Source organism: Vanellus vanellus (assembly GCF_965231255.1).
Source record: "Vanellus vanellus genome assembly, chromosome: 4".
NCBI lineage: Eukaryota > Metazoa > Chordata > Aves > Charadriiformes > Charadriidae > Vanellus > Vanellus vanellus.
The window spans coordinates 78,478,409-78,501,361 of NC_138909.1; positions in this window are offsets into that span (position 1 = coordinate 78,478,409).

Below are 22,953 nucleotides of genomic sequence, written 5' to 3' on the forward strand. Positions count from 1 at the left end.
AGTAATTTTTTGTAATGATTCTGCTTTCAACAGCACACAAACCAGCATAAATTGGAATAAATATGCTGTCTTTTCTGCTTTCTCTCTTTTTCCCTATCCTTTGTTATTCTCTATGCCTAAAATCAACAGATATAGTTATTTCAATGTAATTTTGAGGTTTTGCTTTGTTTGCAGTTTTTGGCCTGTGGGTCAGTTATCATCCTTTTTACCTTCACATTTTTCACCAGTGAATTCTCATACAGTTGTACTTCTACACTTTTGTTTCAACAGAAAACGTCTTCCTTTTTTTTTCTGCCTGGAATGTGAGGCACTGACTCGCATCCCTTATTTCTTCAACACCGAGTCGTGTCACCGGGTACAAAATTGTCTAGTAACACGGGAACTATTTTTTCCTGGTTTACTACCTAAAAATGTAAAACCAAACAGTTCACATGGCTACACATTAAGCTTAAATATGGGGAAATTTGTATTTGCCCAGTTCAACATGTGGAGCTCTCAGCTTACCTGAATGCTACTCTTCAGTTCACATGAGCCAGGCAGGCGTGAAGTACTTAAAGCCATGGGGTCGAGATAAACATACAGTGGATTTGTAGAGGTTTTGCCCTTCTGTGTTTCAAGTCATATGACAGAAAATATTTCATTGTACTACTGCCCAAGAAACAGCGTTTCAGTAGCTCCCTTGAGCATGTTATTTTTCTAGATGTAATCAGCTGCCATCAATCACTGCAACGACTCTTCCTTTCCAAGGCAGCGCACAGCAGACCCTACAAGAATGAAAACTTCAACAGAGTATAATATTGAATAAGATCTGGGTATATTGTGGTAAACTGTACTTGCAAGAAACCTCTGTACACTTGAAAAACACCACCGACATACTGAGGATGGCTCTAATAAACACAAAGTTCGCTGCCTCTTTGATTATGAAGCATAAAAAGCTGCAGACAATCACTTTGGCTGTGGACTCTCCTTATGTTACAGCACTTGACTGTAAGATTAGATCTAACAACTTGTGCCCTTGTAGGTAAAGACTCAAGTGGACGCATTGATTTGTTTCTTCCAGACTGAAGGTGGCAAGGCTTTTACAGAGAGAATTCCCAACAGTAGCTCACAAAAGCAATAGAAGTGCTAATGCTTGGTGGGCTGGAGGAAGGAGTGAAAATATGTAATGAAAGCAGAAAAAGTGGAAGTACTGAAGTGCGATGATAGCAGAGGCACTGTCGGAACCTGTGGCTACCGAAAGCTGTAATGCAGACACAGACTAGAAGGAATTCTTTCCTCACCCCTCTTGGGATTAACTCCAACTGGGAATATCCTCATGTTTTCTTCAAAAACTTATGCCATAGGACACCCTGTTTGTTTGTCCATTTAGTTACTCTCAGGGGATAACACAGGACTGAAAGTTAAGCGGGTATGAGCTAGCAGAGCCGGCAGCGGGCAGAACATCAGTAAATAACTAAAAAGACAGAAAGTAGAAGACTATGAATAGATGCAGCAGCTGAAGAACACATATATGTACGATTCAGTGGAAAATGAAGGCACTTTTTCTTTCACAAAGCCCTGCAGAGTAAGGAAAAGGATAATGTGCTAATAACTTTTTTTTTTTTTTTAACATTAGAGGAAAAAAGATGCATCCTATTAATGCAATGATGAAAATTCCAAATTTTGAAGTTCTGAGGAAAGTGGTTAAATGAAGTAGTTGCTAGTTTTCCTAGTGCCCTATATGTCCCCCACCCTTTTCTGGTTTCATGCAAAGTGCCGCCCCCAGCCCAAAAACTTCCACAAGTACTGACCAAAAATGGTTGCTGAGCAACTGGATTGAGTCAGTTATATATCGGCCACTACTGCAACCTTCCAGCTCTCCCCCACCAGCAGAACACAAAACACCAAACGCTCCTTGGAAGTATTTGCCTTGGAACTAAGACCACAACCAAAAGGAGAAGTCAACCAGAAGTATTGTTGGATACAAAAGCTAAACCAATGTGACTCTTCAGAAGTCTCTCTAGGTCAGAATTACTGATCGGTTGTACCACATGCTTATGAATCCATGGTATAATTATCATAAATATTGCAGTTTTTAAATAATTCGGAGTGATTACACTTCTTTGTCTGTGTGCAGTTGTCTGTGTAAGTACCATATATCTTCTCCTGTGGCCGAGTTGCCTTTTTGCCTTGTGATGGCTACTGCACCTCAGGACAGGCAGGAGCTTATGGAAGAAACAAGTGAACATTCACAGGTGAAGGGGCTGTTTCTCATATACAGTGGGACAAGCGAGAGGAAGAAACCCATGAAATAGGGAGTCAGTAGCCGTATCTGTAAATTGGGACACTCATGCAGAAAGAGGATTTGCTTGACAGGACCCAAAGACGACAGCAAACAGGTTTGGGTTTTTTTCCTCAGAAACCGGAGAACACTGGGAGGACTTTAGTCAGCTGAACATACTTGGATTACAGCAGAGCAGGGCTGTAAAGAAATATGCTCCCTAGAGACGCTGGAAATCGGCGGTTTAGATTTGCTGTCAGACATGTTAAATTGATCTGTCTCACCTGGGTATTCTGAGATTTTTTTTTTTTTTTTCTAACTTAAAAAAGTTGTTTTGTTCAGATTAGTATTTTGTGTTCTCTTGAAAGGCCTTCCTCACATCATGGAAAGGGGGAGTTTTGCCTCCGTGCTCCAGCCACCTCAGGGCCCCCTTACAAAAGGTGTGATCAACTCAGATATTTCCAGGAGTGTATGCTGGGCATGAAATGCTCTTACTCTTTTCCTAAAATTAACTGCATTTAACATATTGCTTGGCTGGTTTGTTGTTTTTTTTTTTCCCTTTTGGGGCACACTTCTTGCAGCAGAATTGGGCACACATTAAAGCTATTATTTGGGAGGAGAAAGCAATCAGCTCTCTGCAATGTACATTTGCCATGGGCTTACATATGGTCTTTTTGATTGAAAATATGTTTTCTTGCTCAGAAGGTATATTTGTTATTAATAGAAATGAGACAATTGCTGCATGAAGTCATTCTCCCATGCACTTTCTGCAAATAATCATCGGGGCAGCCCCATTCAGGACTGCGACCGCTGACTTCCGAGGCTCCGGGGAACTGCAAAAATATTTTCTCTGTCTTCAACCATAGAAATGTGTTGGTTTTTTCCACGTAGTTAAAATCCTTCCATGCAAATTCTCAGTGTCTCATTTGCACACCTGTTGCAGGGAGAAGAAGTAGGACTCACCTAGTGGCATGTGTAGGTAGGTACCTTTGGATTTGCAGCAAATCAAGATGAATTATCTAAGACTTTTACCCAAGGCCACCACCTACCTACCCTTTACCTACCACGACGGGCTGGTTGGTGAGAGAGCTGATGACGGAAACTAAAGCTGATCTCATGTCAGGAATTCAGACGTGGGAACTGCACTACTTTTCCTGTCCTTGGTGTCAATCATCTGCCATGGAGAAGGTGTGCTGCCAGATCCAATTCTTGTCTCCAGTGGGATGGGACAATCAGACGTTTCAGTCTCCTCTGCCCCCTCACCTCATGCACTAACATACTTGGACGGCTATTCATCTACTTCTCTTCATCAAGAGAGGTGGTGGGCTTTTATACAGATATCTATTTAGTCAACTTGAGGCTAAAATATTAAGAAAAGTAATGGCTGCAATTTCGCATTCTTTAGAGGCCTGAGAAGTATGGTATCTGTTTCAGGTGATTTTCTGGATTTTTTATAGGATAACGACTAGACGCCCTATATTCATGAGCTTTTAGTGGAGAGGAAAGGATGAGGAGCTGCTGATAAGTAGTGTGTAGGAATTGGCTGATTTTCTCAATTTATGTCCCAAGGAAGTTCATTAAAAACCATGAAGGATATTAGAAGTTCAAACTTTGGCTGAAACCCAGTAAATGCTAATTAACAAGCACCACGAGATCTGATGCAGCGTTTGGAATGCCAGCAGCTACAGACCACCCGAGCTTGAAGAGAATGAGGAGCTATTGAACCACATTTGGTTTTAATATGAATTAAAATAGGTAACCTTCAAGAGAGAGGTGGGAGCAATTAGCTGTGATCCCCTACCCCTCCCTTACACAATGTCATATGGATGCACCATTTCTACCAACCACAGGTATAGAGCTGAATTACAGGCTGCATTAATTATGGAGGCTGACCATCTATGCTAATCTGTGGGTTTTGGTTCACAAAGTAATTTGTGTAACTTTCCACCACCAATCTGAATACAAAATTATTTGCAGGGAACTTTATTCTGCAAGGTCGCCTGCCTAAAGCTAATTATACTAAACAATCAAAAAGCAAACACTTAACTATCCCTTACTTAAACTTGCATTCTGCAAGATACAAGCTTATCCTCTGAGATAAATATTTTTTCTTCCAAATATAAATTAATTGGCAAGTGTATATTCTCAAAAAAAGAATACATTACTGATGGTAAAAAAACTGAAAGCAATTTAGCTCATTATTTTTGAGAGGTAGCCTTTATAGAATGGATAATCATAAAATCCTCAAATCTTTCTGTAGAAGACACAAAAGGAACCCTCATCACAACTGAGTATTGGTAGTAGCATCCGCTAAAAAAAAAAGTCTTTCATTATATTCTTATTTTCATTCAGAAAAATAATGTTAAATGATTTATGTAAAACATAAATAAAAAATAATGTAAAACAGCATTTATGTGGGGGTGGTGATCAAAGTGTTCATCACATTATGAATTTAAAATTAAGACCACAAATACAGTGACTCAACCTGTGAGGCAAAGGGAGACTGAGATGACAGTGCCACAAGCAAAATTCAAGAAAGGAAATATATCTGATGAAGTCCTCCTGGAGCCTGTATTAGTGACTTTGGTGCCCTACCCCAGGTATATTTATAACCGGGGAGAAACTGAGTTGCAATGGTGTAAATGAGATTAGAGTGAGCTCCCAGAAAACTTAATACAGACAAGTGAATTACAGTGTGACTCGCCTGCAGTGATACAGGTTGGCTAATACTCTCTCTCCTTACTTGCTGAGTCAAGTTTAATTATTAACTTACGTTTCAAGTTAAAAAGAGGGTTTTTGTTTCAAAAAAAAAAGAGGCCTTTCTTTGGCTCAATACTTTGCTTTAGAAATACCTTTGAGATATTTGAGAACAAAAGTGTAGAAACTCAAAATAGGATTAAAAATAGATTGGATTGTACAGTATGCCAATATTCAGACTAGAGTTTGGCAGCATTGCTTAGGCTTCCAGATATACTATTTTGACTTAGTAAAATGAGATGTGTAAGAGTAGTATCTGCTTTTGCAGATACTATTTTCCATTCCCCTTAACATGTGAACTCACATCAATCCTTATCTGAAGAAGTTAATGTCTGTGTCACAGTTGTATAGAAAAATCTGGTAAAAAGAGAATTCTTTGATGTCTTTGTGTCCTTGAAAGTCCAGTAAGACTAAATCTGCAGCTTAACTACAGGCTGGATTTTATGGTACTTGAAAAAAAGGTTCATTTTTGTAAGAAAGCTGTATTTTTATGTGGATTGTCACCCTGTAGTTTCCACAAAAATACTGGTCTTTGCAAATACAGTTCTGGAGTCAGTGTGGAGTGGACAGTAGCGTTCAGTGGAAATGGAGATGCAGAAAGTAAGGAGTCTTGTCACGCTGCGCTCAAGTAATGACAAATAAAATGCAGAGAGAGAGTCATGGAACAGAGTTGGGAACCCAGATCTTTCCTCTCCCACATCAACATCCCTCCATTAAACTAGACAAGGGTTTGTGTTCGTTCTTTTTCTAATTCACTGCTGTAACAAGAGAAAGATCTTCTCCCAGCCACTATGCAGAAGGCGGCAGATTGCCTTCGGCGGGAAATCAAACCCAAGCCTCCCATAGTGTGGGCGAGTGGCCAAATTCACAGCACTTGGATAAAAGACCACGAGGAGTGTTGTCCACAGCAGGTTCATCCTACAGAAAGCAACAACTGTAGACTCATACGCAGAACACATATCTTAGACTAATCCTCTCTGATCTACAAGAGGCAGGGGAGCACATCATGTGTGGATCTTAGCCACAATCTGGACACCAGTCTGCTTGGCCATCCCTGTGTTTTCACAAATAACGTCTGTTAACAGTCATCTGCTTTGTTGCAGAAGATTGATGGGAACTGTTTCAAATAGGGATAAAGTCCCTCTTAGGTCCAGAAAAGAACATCTGGCTGCCATGGAGCTAGAGTGCAATCCCAGTTGCTTTTTTTAGTATTTTTAATTGGTGAAATCAGATGAAATTGTGTACTTTGAGGTGCTAAACACTGCTATGTCACAGAGAGGGCCTAAATAATGATCGTCATCATCTCTGAGTAGTGGAAATTACCACTAATCTTAAAAAAAGTGAACTTTGTTGGGACAACTTTAGGAATCTTCATTCTATGGAATTATTACCATCCTGTCTTAACACCATTAGATGTCACCGTATTTTATTTATGCAGGAATTATGAGGAGCGGCTGAAGGAACTGGGGGTGTTCAGCCTGGAGAAAAGGAGGCTGAGGGGAGACCTTATCGCTCTCTACAACTATCTGAAAGGAGTGTGTAGCCAGGTGGGAGTCGACCTGCTCTGTCAAGCAACAGGTGATAGAACAAGAGGAAATGGCTTCCAATAGCACCAAGGAAAGTTTAGACTGGATATTTGGAAGAATTTCTTTACTGAAAGGGTCACCAGGCATTGGAACGCGAGTCCCTATCCCTGGAAATATTTAAGGGTTGTGCAGATACAGTGCTGAGGGACATGGTTTAGTGGTGGGTTGGCAGTGTTAGATTAATGATTAGACTAGATGATCTTAAAGGTCTTTTCCAATCTAGGAGATTCTGCGATTCTGTAATTATGTACAGTAAAGGACTCCACATGAGAACAAGGAATCTGAGCAGAGAGCTTCTGCAGCAGGGAGTCTTTCCATGTAACTCCAAACCCACCTTTTATAAACAACAAATGTTTCACAACACACACCTTAGCCTGTTTCTCTGCATGGTAGTACTTCTTTGGAGGGAGACGCTGTAGGCTCAGATATTTTTTTTTTTTTTAAATAAAAGATTGCTTTTGATCTCACAACTTCTCATTTTTCATGAGTTGTGAGATAAACAGTATGTCTGCTGACAACACTTTAGGTAACACTGGTAACACAAGTATCACTTGCTTGGTAACACAAATGGGTCAAATGGAGCTTGACCCACAGATACTGAGGCAGTCTTCCACTGCCGCTGATTCAGAGCTCTGTGCAAAACATCATGCAACCTTTATTTTCTTTTCAATTTGCTTTCTGTTATAGCGGCAAATATCTGCATGCAACATTTTGGCCATAGATGATTCAATTTATGTAGTGGGTGCTTTGCATATTTCTTATAATGACTCTCTAATCAGCCCTGTCTAATTTGGTATTTCCTACTTTGAGGTACCTTGACACTGTTGCATATTCTGAACATTTTTCCAGGATAAAAAGGGCTGACAATGTAACAGAAAAAAATGCTTAAATCAATACTGAGAAGGACAACTGAGGCTGGTGGCAAGTGGATGATACCACTGCCTTCCAGTTCACACTGACACAGAACTGCTCTGCACTTATCTCAAGACATAAAAAAAAGTTGAAGGAGAAAAAAAACAGTTTAAATGAAGATTACAACCAAAGGTGAACAAGATAAAGAGACTCCTTCCAAGGTGGAAGCAACGTCTGTGGAGTCTGACATCCTGAATTTCACAAGTTACTGCATTTGACCAAAATGTCCGTCTCTTCAGCCCACTGCTTTAGAAGTGAGAACTGGAAGGCTGTCGCCTAGTTTAAACTCTGCACAGCAGGGTAGGGCACCTGCCCGGCCAAGCGCCATCGGGGAAATGAACACAAGAATTCAGACAGGTATAACTGTGAAGGTAAGGTTAGATTGCTGCATAAGCTCATAAGCAGAAAGCAACAAGCAAAGTAAGACTAGGAGGTAAGTAGTGTGGTCACATGCACCAGACATCACCAGACCAAGCTACATAGAGGTGATTCTGTTCTGCGGATTTCCAGTGACCACAGGAAAAATTAACAAAAAACCCTCTTGTACAAGAAAAAAAAGTTTTGAGCACACTCTATTTTCAGAGAAAACTTTCTTTTTCTCAATTATTTATTAATTGATTGCAATTGGAAGAGGGTGCCAGATGGATAAAATACTACTTCTATCTCTCTTACCTTAGCCAGTCATGACCTCAAGCTGTTCATAAAGAGAAGACGATACTTCCGATCTTCTATTTTCAGAAGCCCACAGATATTGATACTGTGTACGCACTGAACTTCACAACTGGAGGCATATTATCCCCAACACTGAACAAGGATTTATCTGCAGCTCAATTTATTTATCTCCTGCATTCAGGCTTTGCTGATGCAGATATCTCACTCTGTGCAGAGTCAGGTTTTCTTTTAAAATGCAGTAATGACCACAAACATTACTATTACTTGCTCAGTAAAATTGCTCTCAATAAACCATGGCTCATGTAACAAACACATATTGCTGACCCTACATTAGCCTTCAGAGAGAAAGGAGGATGTGAAAGCCATGGACTTGCTTTGCATTCTGAACGGTTGTTTCTCCCGTCTAGAACAAATAGAGAAAGAAGAGGAGAAGTTTACTCTGCCACTGTCAAGCTAGGGAATGAACTAATCTGGTATTCTGTCTCGATTGGGCACATTTCTCAGGCGCTTAAATTGCTCTCAGAAGTTTAGAAATTATCAGGGGAAAAAATCCAAGCCAAACCAAAAAGAACCCAAACCACGCTTTTCTCAGAACTCCACTGATTTGTCATTGGTTTATCATGTAACGAAACAGGCACTGACTCAACACGGTACAATTATTTATCTGTCTTTAAAACTAATGGGAGGCTAGACACACAAATAATCCTGAATAGTCTCTACAGTGACTCTCTAGACTCATCCTGTCTTCAGATGTCAGAAATTCTGGGTGGATTTGGTATTCACACAGAGGCGATCAACCTAGTTTAAATTCTCATGTCTTTTATAAACAACGTGTACCTTTGAAGCTAAGGAACAACTTCTTGCCAAAATAAATTCTGAATGGCGCCTTACAGAGCAACTACGAGCTTCAAATAGTCAAAGAGACAAAGTTGCTTTCCTAGAACTCTAATGGGCTCTACTTACTCTCTGTCCTCCCTCATCTGTCACCCCGAGTTAATTAATGCTGCCCCAAAAGCCACACTGCTCTTCCCATTTCTCTGGAGTGCATATACTGCTGCTAAAAGACCAAAAAAAAAAAAAAAAAAAAAAAAGGTCTTAAAAAGCACCTCTCTGAGCCTTTAGGCTCAGAATACTGTATCAGAATATGTTCTGAATACTTCCACATAGACCACACTGAGTGGAAAGGAGACACTGGGTTTTTCTAAAGCTGTTGCTCTTTTCTGTTAGAGCCGTGGAGAACTCAGCACCAAGTTCCTGCTGTGTAACTTTAATCTGCTTTTGGTTCTCACTTCCACCCAGTTAATTATTTTGGCAGCAACATATCATCTGAGCATGGTTTTTGCTACCAGGTAATTACCACCTTATAGTTAAACAACTCTTCAAAATGGTTTAGTCTCTTTAGCTTTGCATCATTTGTAATTGAATCCACAGCACTGACCTAAGTCATTCCCCATAGACCTTAGAGTCAATGGGACAAAGAGCTTACACATCTCAAGTTGGAAATAAGGCTAAGAATATATCTACACGGGTTTCTCTTTCTGCTGACTTCCAGCCTTTCTGGCTCCTGACCAGTGCTGCTACTGATGGCTTTGCTTGGTGACTTCGTTTTGCCAGGTAACGACTGCATCAGTAAAACACTTGCAAGCAGCTAAACCTGCTGAGGATTAAGCTATCATCAAAGACATTGGTGAACTGTCAAGATCATTCTTCATCAATAAACTTTAAACAAGTACATTATTCTGTCACCAATCAACTGTACAATCTGATGGTGTCTGATCTGCCCGGGCTCTGTCTTGAAGAGCAGTCACCCAACTGGCACAGAAGGAGAAGCCAATATCTAAATGAAGAAGAAACCAATATTTAGAATCAGTTTCGATCATGGTTAAACAAGAGTCTCCTCAATCACAGGAGCTGTCACTGGCTATCTGTGTCTCCTATGTCTAACGAAGGGAGAAGAACAATCAGAACATCTTAAATGCCAAGGCCGCTTACATCTTGAGGCCCTTAATTCCTACCTAATAGGTTAAAAAAATACATTCTTTTTGTACATTAAGTGTCACAGAGACTGATTTTCTTCTGTCCATTGAGTGCTCTAACCTCAGAAGAGAATGAGAGTTGTAAATGTGGAGTTGTGCAGGGACCCGTAAGGGCCCCACAAGGGATTAAGGAGCCCAAACCGCATATAAGAGAACAGTCAACAAATATCTCTCCACTCAGAGTTTACCTCTGAAAGGTTAGCCTTTTTGGTTTTAGCAACACAACTCATTTTGCAGATCTCCATCTCAGATTCCAGGCTCTGCCCAGTCATTCCACTCATGACTATGGGCTCCACTAAGTAGCAAGAGTATCTACCAGCAAGATGATGCAGCATCAAATACTGCAGTTATTCAGGTTGTGTCTATCTAACATGTTCACGATCTGTTAGGAAGAGTCATAGTTTTTACCTGTTCCACAAAGATGGTTTTCCTTGCTGGGGGAATTGAAGCAATGGAAGGGCTGGCACTTGCTCGGTTTTCAACCTCTATTGGTTTTAACTGGTTGTAATTGGTGAATTATAACAAATCAGAACAAGAATGCAAAACTGCTGCCAATTCACTCTGTTTTCCAGCAGAGCGTATGGATCTAGACTCAGACAGTCTGGCAAATCTGTCCTTGTCCAACAATCAATAAATCTCTGAAGCAGGAGACATGGTGCTGAGACTGGCCCCTGGGAAGGCTCTTCTTCAGGGTTGGGAGAGAGGAGAGTAAGAAGAAAGGAGGAAGATTCATCCATACATGGAGAGTCTGAAAATTGTGAAGTCTAAGGGGCTACACTAATTGTAGTTTTTACCTAAAAAGATCTATTAAAATAACAGCCCTGTCAAGAACAGAAAGATTAATCACTAGCCTTACCACATGAGAAGCATCTGGGGAAAGGGATCTTCTCGCATGTCACTTGGTTTTGTTTTGTTTCCGCAAACAAGAAGCACAGATCTGGGACTCTTACTTCTCTTGACACTGAAACTGTCTTCAAAGAAGAGCCATGACCCCTGTATGCTAGGAAGATCACTTCATGCTAGATGTCTAACTTACCAACAGGGAAAGCTGGGAGAAGAAAAATTTAGTATGAATATCATCTTCATCTACTTTCCATATTTGAAGTCCAGGATATAAATATTTTATTAATTAGCTACCCTTTACTTTTATTCTGATCGCACTACTTCATGTACCTTGACAACACTCTTCATTGAGATGGACAGCAAAAGACAGCGATTTCTATATCTGCCTGCTCTGCTGTGTTTAAAACAAGGCAGAAAACGTCTTTCACAATGCCTAAAAAAAGTCTAATACAGATCATGTTTAGTAGTCATGACAAGCAAAAAAGTCCTTGATTCATAGAAGCTTCAATATTTTCAATTATATCGGAGGCTGAAAGAGGTTTTCAGGCAAAGGACAGTGTTTCCCGTAGTTGGATGCTGTTTAAATTTGTCTCTTAATAGTCCTTCCAGCTTCTAGTAGTAAAGATTGAGTGTCTTGGGTTATATAAGCAGACCTCCATCTATACTGTCCTTTGTTCAGCCCTTCTAAATGGAAAATATTGTTTATCAGTGGGTATGAGCTTTGCTACCTAAAAACCATCAGGCAATAGTCACAGCAGTTATCAATCACTCGAACTCTGGTGTTTCACTGCTGATTTACATTAGCTGAGGATATGCTTCATCCCGTTCCTTACTCTATTTATGCATAAATCCCAGTGCGAGCGTGTTACCTATTCCACTGAGCCTATCAAAGTGTCAGAGATTTCCAATGACGCAGAAAAAAATCTTCAAACGGAGAAGGTAACAGTCTGATGAACTTCTGCAAAATAGTTTCAGAGAATAGAAGAGTGCATTCAGAAAGAGAAGAAAAAGCTGGATGCTAAGAATACCAAATTTAACTTTGATCTGCTTCATATCAAAGAGCACACAGATTTTAATTGGATCTCAGGCTCAAAAATATTATTGCACTGCCAGCCAGAATTAGAAACATTTACTGTTATCAAGGAGGAACCTGGGGATTTCCACAGTGGCAGAAGAGTATTGATTGCAGTAAGTAGTGCACCATGGCTAATTATGTTTTTGAAAAACTTGTAATGCACTTAGTTTTCATGCCTCTCACAAGATTGAAAGCACTTCAGAATAAATTCCTATTTACTGACAAAACAAATCATGGCATGAGCATGAACAGTGTAGGTTTCCTCATACTGCAAAATACTCCCAACTTCAGAGTAAACATATATTTATATAAGTAGGTTTTGCAATCCTTCAATTTGGGTAGGAGGGACCAAGTTTGTGTAGAGATGTGATATCTTTTATCAGATTAGCTGAGACAGCTGAGAAAAAAAAAAAGACGCACTGGGGCCTGAGTGCCTTCATCAATCACTGTACTGAACCGCCGAGTACTGCATGCTACCGTTAGTCCTAAACTTCAACCTACGGGATAAGACCAGGCAAATGGAAATGGCCTTAGAAAGGTAAACAAATTCACGCAGTCAACGTATTAGTCACAGCGTAGTGAGAGGCATCTGGGGAACATTTAGCCACCTTTCATAACACACTGTACCTCAAATTGTGCTCTGTCTTAAAAATAATCTTGATGTTTGTCAAGAGTATCGTGTTGAAGAGCCGCTTCATTTATATAATTTTTTAGTTCTATTAATCATGGCTAGCTCTTACCAGTTTGCTCCCATGCTGTCATGGTTTTTTTTCAGACTAAATACCTCTTCCTCCTCCCTCATATGCACACAATTGGTACTGAGACAACCTCTTCCACCTTCATTCTGCTGAACTAAGAAAGTCAAACTCCTGTAGTTCCCATTTGTATGAAACACTGTCTCTATCACCCTGGTCACCTTGAAAAGACTTCAGGTGAGGAGCTGTTTTGAGCTTGTCTTTCTTGAATTCAGCTGAGCAGTGTTATCCAGAGAATTTCATGACGTGTCCATCACACTGCCTGCAGTAGCACCAATTCCCTGTTTCTGCGAGCATGTCAGATCCCAGTCCCTGAAATTCATTAGTAATTCTGTCCAGAACAGTAACATTTCTGCATGACCCACTGTTGCTTCAACTTTGCCCATTTCCTTATCTTTATTACTTTAATATTTCTTGAATGAACCTCTCCCATGCTTATCAACAGTTTCCCCGGGTAATGCATCAATTTTTTTTTCTTTTTTAGAAAAATCAATTATTTTTGTTGGGTACAAGTTACCCTCTGTAATCCTATGTTTTGCATCAAATCTCATCCTATTTTGTTAGTTTCTATGCAGCTCCAATTTTTCTTTTCATCGTTGTGTAATTTAAACCTTTACACAAGTCTGAAATCAAAGCAATGGAACTAGTTGCTTGTTTGATGTGGTTTTTCTTCCTTAATGTATATTTCCTGTTCTGAGGGCTCCCGTAACCCTCAGCTGCTTCTCTCCTTGGTTTTCTTTATCAATGCTACCAGCCCAACTGATATTACAGGTGCACCTAAAAAGTCTTAGTTGCTAAGAGAAGATTTATAACTGGTTTCAGCTGCTTAAGATCCCTTAAAAGTTACACAGCTGCCACTCCAACACACGGGTGCCTTTTAGAACTCACTCTGGAAGTTCAGATGTTGTTAGTCCCTACTAACAGTTTGTATTTTGCAGCGCTCAGTGTGCTAAAGGTGAGAAGGCACTCGGAAATAAGGAATTTATACAGCAACAGAAGTACCTAAAGCCGGTTTGGAAGACCCAGGTAATTTCCTAAATCACAAGTGAATTCTGGTCCATAACAGCCTTGAACTTCATACGAATTTCATGTTTATAAGCTACGGGGGTTTTCAGACAATTTTTTTTCTTATATAAGATTGGTTAAATCTATGAAAATGCCACCTTTCTTTAAGTGGGAAAAAAAAAAAAAATATATCCAAAAGCTGTTTGTGAGACTGCATGTGGATGGAATAGCTCTCAGCCAGTCGTAATAGGCTAAAAATGTTGTTAGCACAGAGGAGCAAATACATGAAGCAATTCCTAAATTAACTGCTTCAAAGTAGACGCTTGTTTCCTTCATTTATCCACCAACTTTTGTGCACAGTGAAGCACTATCTGAGTATTGAAAGTGGCAGCTGGACTACAACAGCAATTTTGTGAAGCAGACATTTAAAATATCAGGCCTGATTAGATAAATTATTGCTATTATCTACAGTTCAGACATCTATCAGGCTGTCAGTGCTTGCATTCATAGCTAGTTCATGCATAAAATTCACAGCAGGATGTGACTGCTGACTGACAGAGAAATATTAACATTACACTGAATGAATATATAGTATTATAGGTGATTCAAGAATTCATTAACAGTAACACTGATTTTTGTGCGTGCTATCATTTTCATCTGGGGTCTATACCGGGCATACTTCATTGCAGATAAATAATATGTTTCCTCATTAAGAGAATAATTGAGGACCACAAATAGGTTGCTGTTTATGGCAGAGATGATGTTTTGATTATGTATCCCAAAATAGAGTGAAAGCATCTGGCTGGGAGTCTCAGTACTGTTGAAGTAAAAACAACGACATGTTTTAAATGGATGGTTAAGCAGAAGTTACTTAAACTGCAAAGCTGAATTACTTTAAAATATGCACGGCTATTCTTACATTCCAGTATTGCCTGGTATTTGTTTTCCATATCAAATACTCATTAAAAAGCACACTCAGTCAGAAGAAGATAAAGGTTCCTTCTTTAAAAGTATATCCTGTAAAAGGAGGAGCTTAAAAAGGGAGAGAATACTTTGGAACAAAATTTTTTAGAATAGGAAAAAAAAAAAAAAAAAAAAAAAAACTAACAGAGGCATTCCACTCTATTCTTTCCTCACGGTCAGGAGAAATAAGATGGGGAAATGTTCTGGTGTCCCAAAGGGCCAGAAAAATAAACAAGCTTATATCATAAGTGAAAGCCATTCCTCAGTCAAGCGGTCACATCCGATGTGATTCTGGCCATCAAACGGGAATTTTTCTTGGCAACTGTCCATGTCTGTTGGACCACTGCTGTGAATTTCTGGTGTGGTGAAGTACAACCGTGTTGAAACCAGCTTCCTGGAGTTCAAGCAATAAATTCCTTTAGTATTTGAAAGTCTAAAGAGTTAAGCAAGCTGCTAGTTCATACGGATGATGATGTTTTCGATAAAAAGCGAACTTTTTCAGTTCTTTCTCGTAATGATTAATGGTTCATTACATGAGCTAAAGACAATGCAGTACTATTCAAAGTTAATTTAACAAACAAAGGGACTGCAAAGAGGCCTTGGAAGAAAGATTTAACACTCCTAATAAGTCTTGAAAATTAAACTTTTTGGATATATCTAGAATGAAATTTAATATATGGATATATATGTATATATTTTCTCTTACTCTTTCTGCTTATATATATATACTTATGCACACACATACACATTAGGTATAGTGTATAACATAGATTGTAACAGTGTATAACATAGATTGTAACTGCTTTTAAAAAGATTACTCCTACAGCTTTTTGTTTCCATCTTAAAGTGTTATTTTTAAACTGGGATTAGGGGAGCAAAAGTTCTGTCTCAGCTTTATAAACAGACATGATATAAAATTTCTCTATGTGTAGTCCTGTTTCGTTAGGAAGCCAATTGTAATACAGCTTTCCCCATTCACAATAACAGGTATCTTCTGAACAGTGCACACCGTTTGTTGCTTCATAGACAAGAACAAACAAAGAAGTAGTATATTCTGTTCTGCCCGGTGACCTGGATACATAATGTTGTACCCAGAAGCAACGGTTTTAAAGGAGGCAGATCTAAATCTCCTGAATTATCCTGTTAGATGCCTGGAATCTGTGAATGCTGAGTCCTGTGCCAAAAGGCAAGAGATTATTCCCCAGCTGTGGCTCAACCACTCTGTCTCAGTTTATGTGCCACTGCTGCTTGAGGGTAGATCATTAAAAGCCTTATAGTCCAAGGAGCGTTACTAGCTAATACCCTTTCTGGCAGCAGCACAACATCATGGCCCACCCTGTGCCGTGGACTGACTGGGTACCTTATTGCATCTTGACTGCTGCAAATGCACTAGTGTAACCAACGAGCCGGTCACGTGAGCCTCACATCAACATATGAAGACTTAAAAGTGATTCCATTTCAAAAGCTTATACTTCCTTGATCAGATTTTTGTGGTAGGATGCTCTTTAAAACAGGCAATATTAGCCGTAAGTGAGCCAATCTGTCAGCAAACCGAACTACTGTAGCATCTAAACGTTGGTGAACCGTATCTGCCTGTCGACGTCTCAAGCTGACCTGTTCATGTGTTTAAGGCTCAGTTCATCCTGTGGTGCCGTTTGTCACCATCCATGACACATACACCAGATTCAAATATCTCTGTCCTTAAGGGATACACGCTTTTCTGCAAGCTCTTAGATATGCTGCAACAAAGTAGCTAACCTAGATGATAACGAACGATACAACTAGTCACTGTATACTATAGCAAGCCATAGCTTTCTGAAGATTTACTTTGGTCATTTTTACAAAGCCAGTGCTCAGAAATGTTCTAAATAATCTAAAATGACAGAAGAGAATTAATTCTCCTTTTGCTTTGAACAGTTGGTTCCCCAAAATGAATTAAAATGGTAGCGTTTAGCTTTGGCCTGTTAAAGCTTCTTTTATAAATAGAACACCTCTGTCTGTCAGAAGAACACACATCTATTTTAAAAAAAAAAAAAAAATCAGTAAAACCAGAGCTGTTGAAAGATCATCATAAATGTTAGACAGTGTTATTCTGAGAGCACTATGAGTAACTGAAAAAAGGCATTACAAGAATATATTCATTAAAATTTTATCTGTAGGTCTTTCTATTTCTGAAAAGTCATGAAAAATAATATTAGACCTTATCACATCAGTTGCTAAACACTGAACATAACAGGTCAGCATCAGAAATCAGTTTCCCCTTTCATCATTTCCTCCCACCCTGTAATTTCCCCCCGATTCCACTGTGGAATCATGATCTGTCTCCTTTTACCAAAACTCTCTGAAAGAGCTTGGGAAACACAGAATTCATGAGGAATAGAAGGCTGCAGTTACCTTGAGTATAATGACTAATGTATTTTAAACAAAAAATTACTTGACGATTGCCAGGTACACTGTTTTCCATCCTCAAGAGAGTTGTATATGATATTGGATTTTAAAAATGAAAGATAATGATATTACAAAAAAATTCTTTCTTAACATTTAAATGAGGCTGCTATGAAGTTTTATGCTACCGGCTTGAAAACTAACTCTATCTTGGGCCAATAAATATTGGTCTTATCCACAGCAGGAAGGAAACAAACCATTGGCAGGATCAGAGTTTTTTTGCTGGGTGAATGAATATTCAGCAAAAGACTGAAAACTGGCAAACTCCAGAAGTAATGCATAATTTAAATATCTCTTAATTTAAATAATGAATTCTCCACAGGTATGTGGGCCTTCTGTAGAAGGTACATACACACTATTCTTTTGCCTAAGAATTCTACAGGTGTTTAATATAGGACCAAAGTAAGGCTTTTCGCTGACCTTGGGATGTCCCAATACGACTAATCCTCAAAATAATAAATAATTGCTGCTGCCAGGTTACAAATCCAGACCCACTAGTCTGTAGTAACTCAAATGAGAAATCCAAATTGAAATTCAAAATGATGTAAGTCACTGGTAATTTCACCCAGGAAGAGACACTGAAAAAAACAGGGTCCTGAACGGAAAATATTTGCACTGTGCCCTTCTGTGGCCTGAAGCCAAACAAATTGTTGCCATAAATCCTTGCAAAATGAAATATAAGATTTTAAATTTTTTAATTTTTAAATTTAAATTTTTTTATGAAACTGATTTTAAATTTTTTAATTTTTAAATTTAAATTTTTTTATGAAACTGATTAAAGAAAGGGTTACTGGAAAGTAGGTTTTGGTGACAGAAACTCCATTTATCTAACAGTGCAACACTCAGCCTTTCACTAGGTGTGAAGCAATTTCATGTGACCTTTTGAAAAAATTATTAAGAAATGATAGCTTCGCTTTCTGTCATATGCAAAATTAAAACTGAGATAGGGCTTCAACTTATCAGAAAAAAAAAAGAAAAATAAGCAATTAATATAACATTCTAGTGATTTGTAATTGTTTGAACACTGGAGACAAACAATATTCTGCCCATTGGGATTCTAGTAAAGAAAGCTGTAACCAATAAATAATGTTCTCTTCCCTTCAAAACAGAAGTCAATAGAATATACCAAAAGTTTAGGATTCTCAAAAGTTATAAAGATTAATAATTTTAAAAGGTAAATTTTTAAAAAGATAAGTGGCAGCCAATGTTAGGCTCCTGACAAAACCCTGGGATATGCGACATCAAAGCTCGAGCCTAATTTCCAAACAATCCTCCTTTGCACTTAGGGAGGAATAACCCCATACACCAGTACAGGTCACGGGTTGACCTGCTGAAAACCACCTCTGCAGAGAGGGACCTGGGAGTCCTGGTGGACCACAAGTCAGCAATGTGCCCTGGTGGCCAAGAAGGCCAATGGCATCCTGGGGTGCATTAAAAAGAGTGTGGCCAGCAGGTCCAGGGAGGTCATCCTCCCCCTCTACTCTGTCCTGGTGAGGCCACATCTGCGGTACTGTGTCCAGTTCTGGGCTCCCCAGTTCAAGAAAGACGGGGAACTGCTGGGAAGAGTCCAGCGAAGGGCTACAAAGATGATAAAGGGACTGGAGCACCTCTCTGATAAGGACAGGCTGAGAGACCTGTTTGTTTAGCCTGGAGAAGAGAAGACTGAGAGGGGATCTCACCGATGCCTATCAATATCTAAAGGGTGGGTGTCAAGAGGGTGGGGCCTGACTCTTTTCAGTGGTGCCCAGTGACAGGACAAGAGGCAACAGGCACAAACTGGAACGTGGGAAATTCTGTCTGAACATGCAGGAAAACTTCTTTCCTTTGAGGGTGGCAGAGCACTGGCACGGGCTGCCCAGAGAGGTGGTGGAGTCTCCTTCTCTGGAGACATTCCAAACCCACCTGGACACCATCCTGTGCAACTGCTGTAGGTGACCCTGCTCTGGGAGGGGGGTTGGACTGGATGATCTCTGAAGCTCCCTTCCAAACCCGACCATTCTGTGATTTTGTGATTGGGTCGAGGCACAGAACAGTCCCCCAGGTTCCTGAAAACTGGATTTACAGTTTCTGCTCTGAATGAGGCACCAACAGACTTTCCCTGCTACCAGGCAGCAAGAGAGTGGGCAGGTTGAATTAACTGGAAGATGGTAAAATAGCAGGTGTGTTTTGAAACACTCCTCCTCTTTAATTCAGCATAGGGTATTATATTGGAAACAAGGCTGGTGTACTGAACAATCACAGACAGAAAACTACAGCCCCTTAAAGTGTTGCAAACCCTCCAGATTTTATCAAGTCTCACATTATTTGGTGTGGTTTTTTTTAAAGTCATTTAAAAACCTAAGCAAGAAAGAAACCATTCTTCTACTTTTGGAGAAAAGCTTAAAAAAGTGATTTCTGATGGCTCAAAAAGAGAAAGCAAAGAAAATATACCCTTTGAAGTTCATGGCATTTTTAAAGCCCTGAGTCATGATTTTTGAATGCTCAAAGTTGACAATAATTTATTTAGTTCAGCATAAGTATAAGAAATGGTAGAATAAATAGGAAACAATTGTTTCACTATTATCACATATACTTTAAAGTTATAATACGTGACAGACAGTCCTGCGTTCTCTGTCTTTTCACATGGAAGAGTTTTTTTGTCTCGGAAACAAATCAAAACTTTTAATTAAATTCCTGTCTGGAGAAGGAAGGGTGCAAAGATGTGTGTGTTTCACAATCTGTATACCAAATAAAAGTACTGTCATCTCACCTAGTGCTGCAATACCATCATGGCTTTGGACACAGCTGAGGAGAGTCTCTGCCTCGTTTCTTTCCCCCAGTTGTCCCCATCTCACAGAGGAAGAAGGAACCTCCCTGTCCTCAGGGGACCCCACCTTCCGGCACGGCATGAAAAGTCAAGGTATCGCTGGGACCTGTCCTTTTTCCCTAGCTCCTCTGGGAACGTGTTGCCCTGCCCAGTATGCTGTCAGACCATCGGTAATCCTGCAGCATTTCACTGGAGAATGATAAGATCACCACCAGTGGTGGGTGGAAGGGAGAGGGGGAAGTGATGCAGGGTTTTCTTTGACCTTCTCTCCTTCCACGTTCAGTGTTTACAGAGCTGGGAAGAGAAGTTGTGTTTGTACTTAACTATACTCTAGGCAACAAATAGTTTTTCAGGGAAAAAAAAATCCATTCAAATTCTAACACAAAGCAGCAATCTGAAATATCACTTTCTGGGTGCAAAAATAAAATTTCCACAAGTATTTTTCACTGCAAATCGATTAGAGGCTGATTGGAAGGAGATGTAACACACATGTTTTCTTTTGTACCAGACGTGGAGGTGAAAATAGAAACGGTTAGAGGGCAGGTATTCTGAGCAGTCAGCTGTCTTGCCAGCTTCACTTACACACAAAGTATGAGTTAGGATGCTAAGAAAATCACAGCTTGCTTTTTCTTTATAAGAGCTGTAAATATTTTGGGGGTTTCATGGGCCTTCTGCTTTTGAGTCTTCAGCATTTGCTTAACATTTTAAGCTTTTATCTGTTTGCATGAGGCAAGATTCTTTATTCAGTCATTTATTTCTTTATTTATGTATTGAAAGTGGATATAATGTATCACCAATTCTAGGAGCTGGAATTTTACAAAATAGAAGCAAATAAAAAAATCAAGTGCTGTCCGTGAGCCTCATTATACAGTCACAAAGAGCGGTCACATGCCGCGGCAGCCCAAAGCAGCCCAAGCAAAATATCTAAAACATGAGTTGGATGCGTTGGCTCTTACAAAACCTTTCAACACCCACTCGTTGCATTCTAAAATGAAATTATATTAGAACCTTATATGAGGTGTTCATTATCAGGGCATATTCTAAAAAGGGAACAGACTCATGAATATCAAAAACAAGAATACTGTCAACTGAATGGAATTTCACAGCATTTATATATGCATAAAAAACCGTACGTAACTGTTTTAGCAATTGCGTGTACAATTTTAGTAAAGGTATGCAAAAGTAAATATTCAGCAAATGATTAGTTTGGTGGCTCATTCACGATTTGGAAACGCGCAGCCTAGATCTGCATTTGACATCCTGAAGCACAGCAGTAGGAACTCTACAGGCTGAGTGCACAGCTGTGTAATTTTCAACTTTTTGCAAAGAGCAGACACCAATATTAAAAGCTATAACCATCCAAAATTAAGCGTAATAACCCACTGGTGGTTTCATTTGAAATTACCTGATTCCAAAAATTGGCACTTGATCTAGCACATATTGCAAGATTATAACATTCACATGAACTGGGAAACTTCATCCTTCTTACACTCTGTTCAACAAACTCCAGGAAACCCTGGAAATCAAACCTTTCCTAATTAATATAGAGAAATATTTTATTCAATAAGCAAGAAATGTGAGTTGAATAAAGGGGAGATTACTGCAGGGTATTCCCAGCCACGAGTTCCACACCTAACCAGGAGCACCCCAAGATCTCATTGAAGATGTCCCTGCTCATTGCAGGGGAGGTTGGACTAGATAACCTTTAAAAGTCCCTTCCAACCCAAACTTTTCTGTGATTCCATGATTCTATAAGATTGCATTTGTAGCCTGAGTTGAGAGAGAGTGGTCTTATAACTAAGCAAGAAAGAAAAGGTGAACTAAAGACTGAAAAAAAAAAAAAAGGAAAACTTTGAAAATAGGACTGTGTGAATGAGCTTGTAGGAGGTTGATCACATGGACAGTGCAAAGAGTGATTTCGCTGAGGAAGAAGTATGGTCTAGAGATGATGTCTTGGTCCCAAACCCTTTTTAACCTCTTTCTTCATCCTTTCCAGTTGCCCTTAGGAATGAAATAAGGTTTGTTTCATTCTGTAATTAGTACAATTTTTGCACCCAATAAATTTGTATCCTTCAGGTTTTTCATAATTCCAGTGAGCAATCTGCTTGAATGCATAGATATTTATAGTGACAAGTGCCTATAAAAGTGGAAGAGTGTAAGTAGTAACATATTGCTGGTCTTTTAACAAGAAGTAGAATTTTGACTGGGAGACATCCTTTTTACCAGTTTCACTGTGGGCATAACAAAGAGTTTAGCTACAGCACTGCTGGCATGGCTGAAAGAACTACCGATGTCTCCATTATCATGGAATTTAGCTGGTATTTAAAAACACTTTAATCCCCGCATCCATCTTCTCCATTCTCAGGACATGGTACTCAACAGCACACATACAGGCTGGGGGATGGAGGGACTGAGCAGCCCTACCGAGAAGGACTTGGGGATATTGGTGGGTGAAAAGCTGGACACAAGCCGGCAATGTGTGCTCACAGCCCAGAAAGCCAACCCCATCCTGGGCTGCATCCCCAGCAGTGTGGCCAGCAGGGCGAGGGGGGGGGGGTTCTGCCCCTCTGCTCAGCTCTGGGGAGACCCCACCTGCAGTGCTGCCTCCAGCTCTGGGGCCCCAACACAAGAAGGACGTGGACCTGTTGGAGCGGGTCCAGAGGAGGGCCACAAAAATGAACAGAGGGCTGGAATACCTCTACTGTGAGGACAGGCAGAAACAGTTGGGGTTGTTCAGCCTGGAGAAGACTCTGGGGAGACCTTATAGCAGCTTTCCAGTACCTGAAGGGGGCCTACAAGAAAGCTGGAGAGGGACTTTTTACAAGGGCAGGTAGTGAC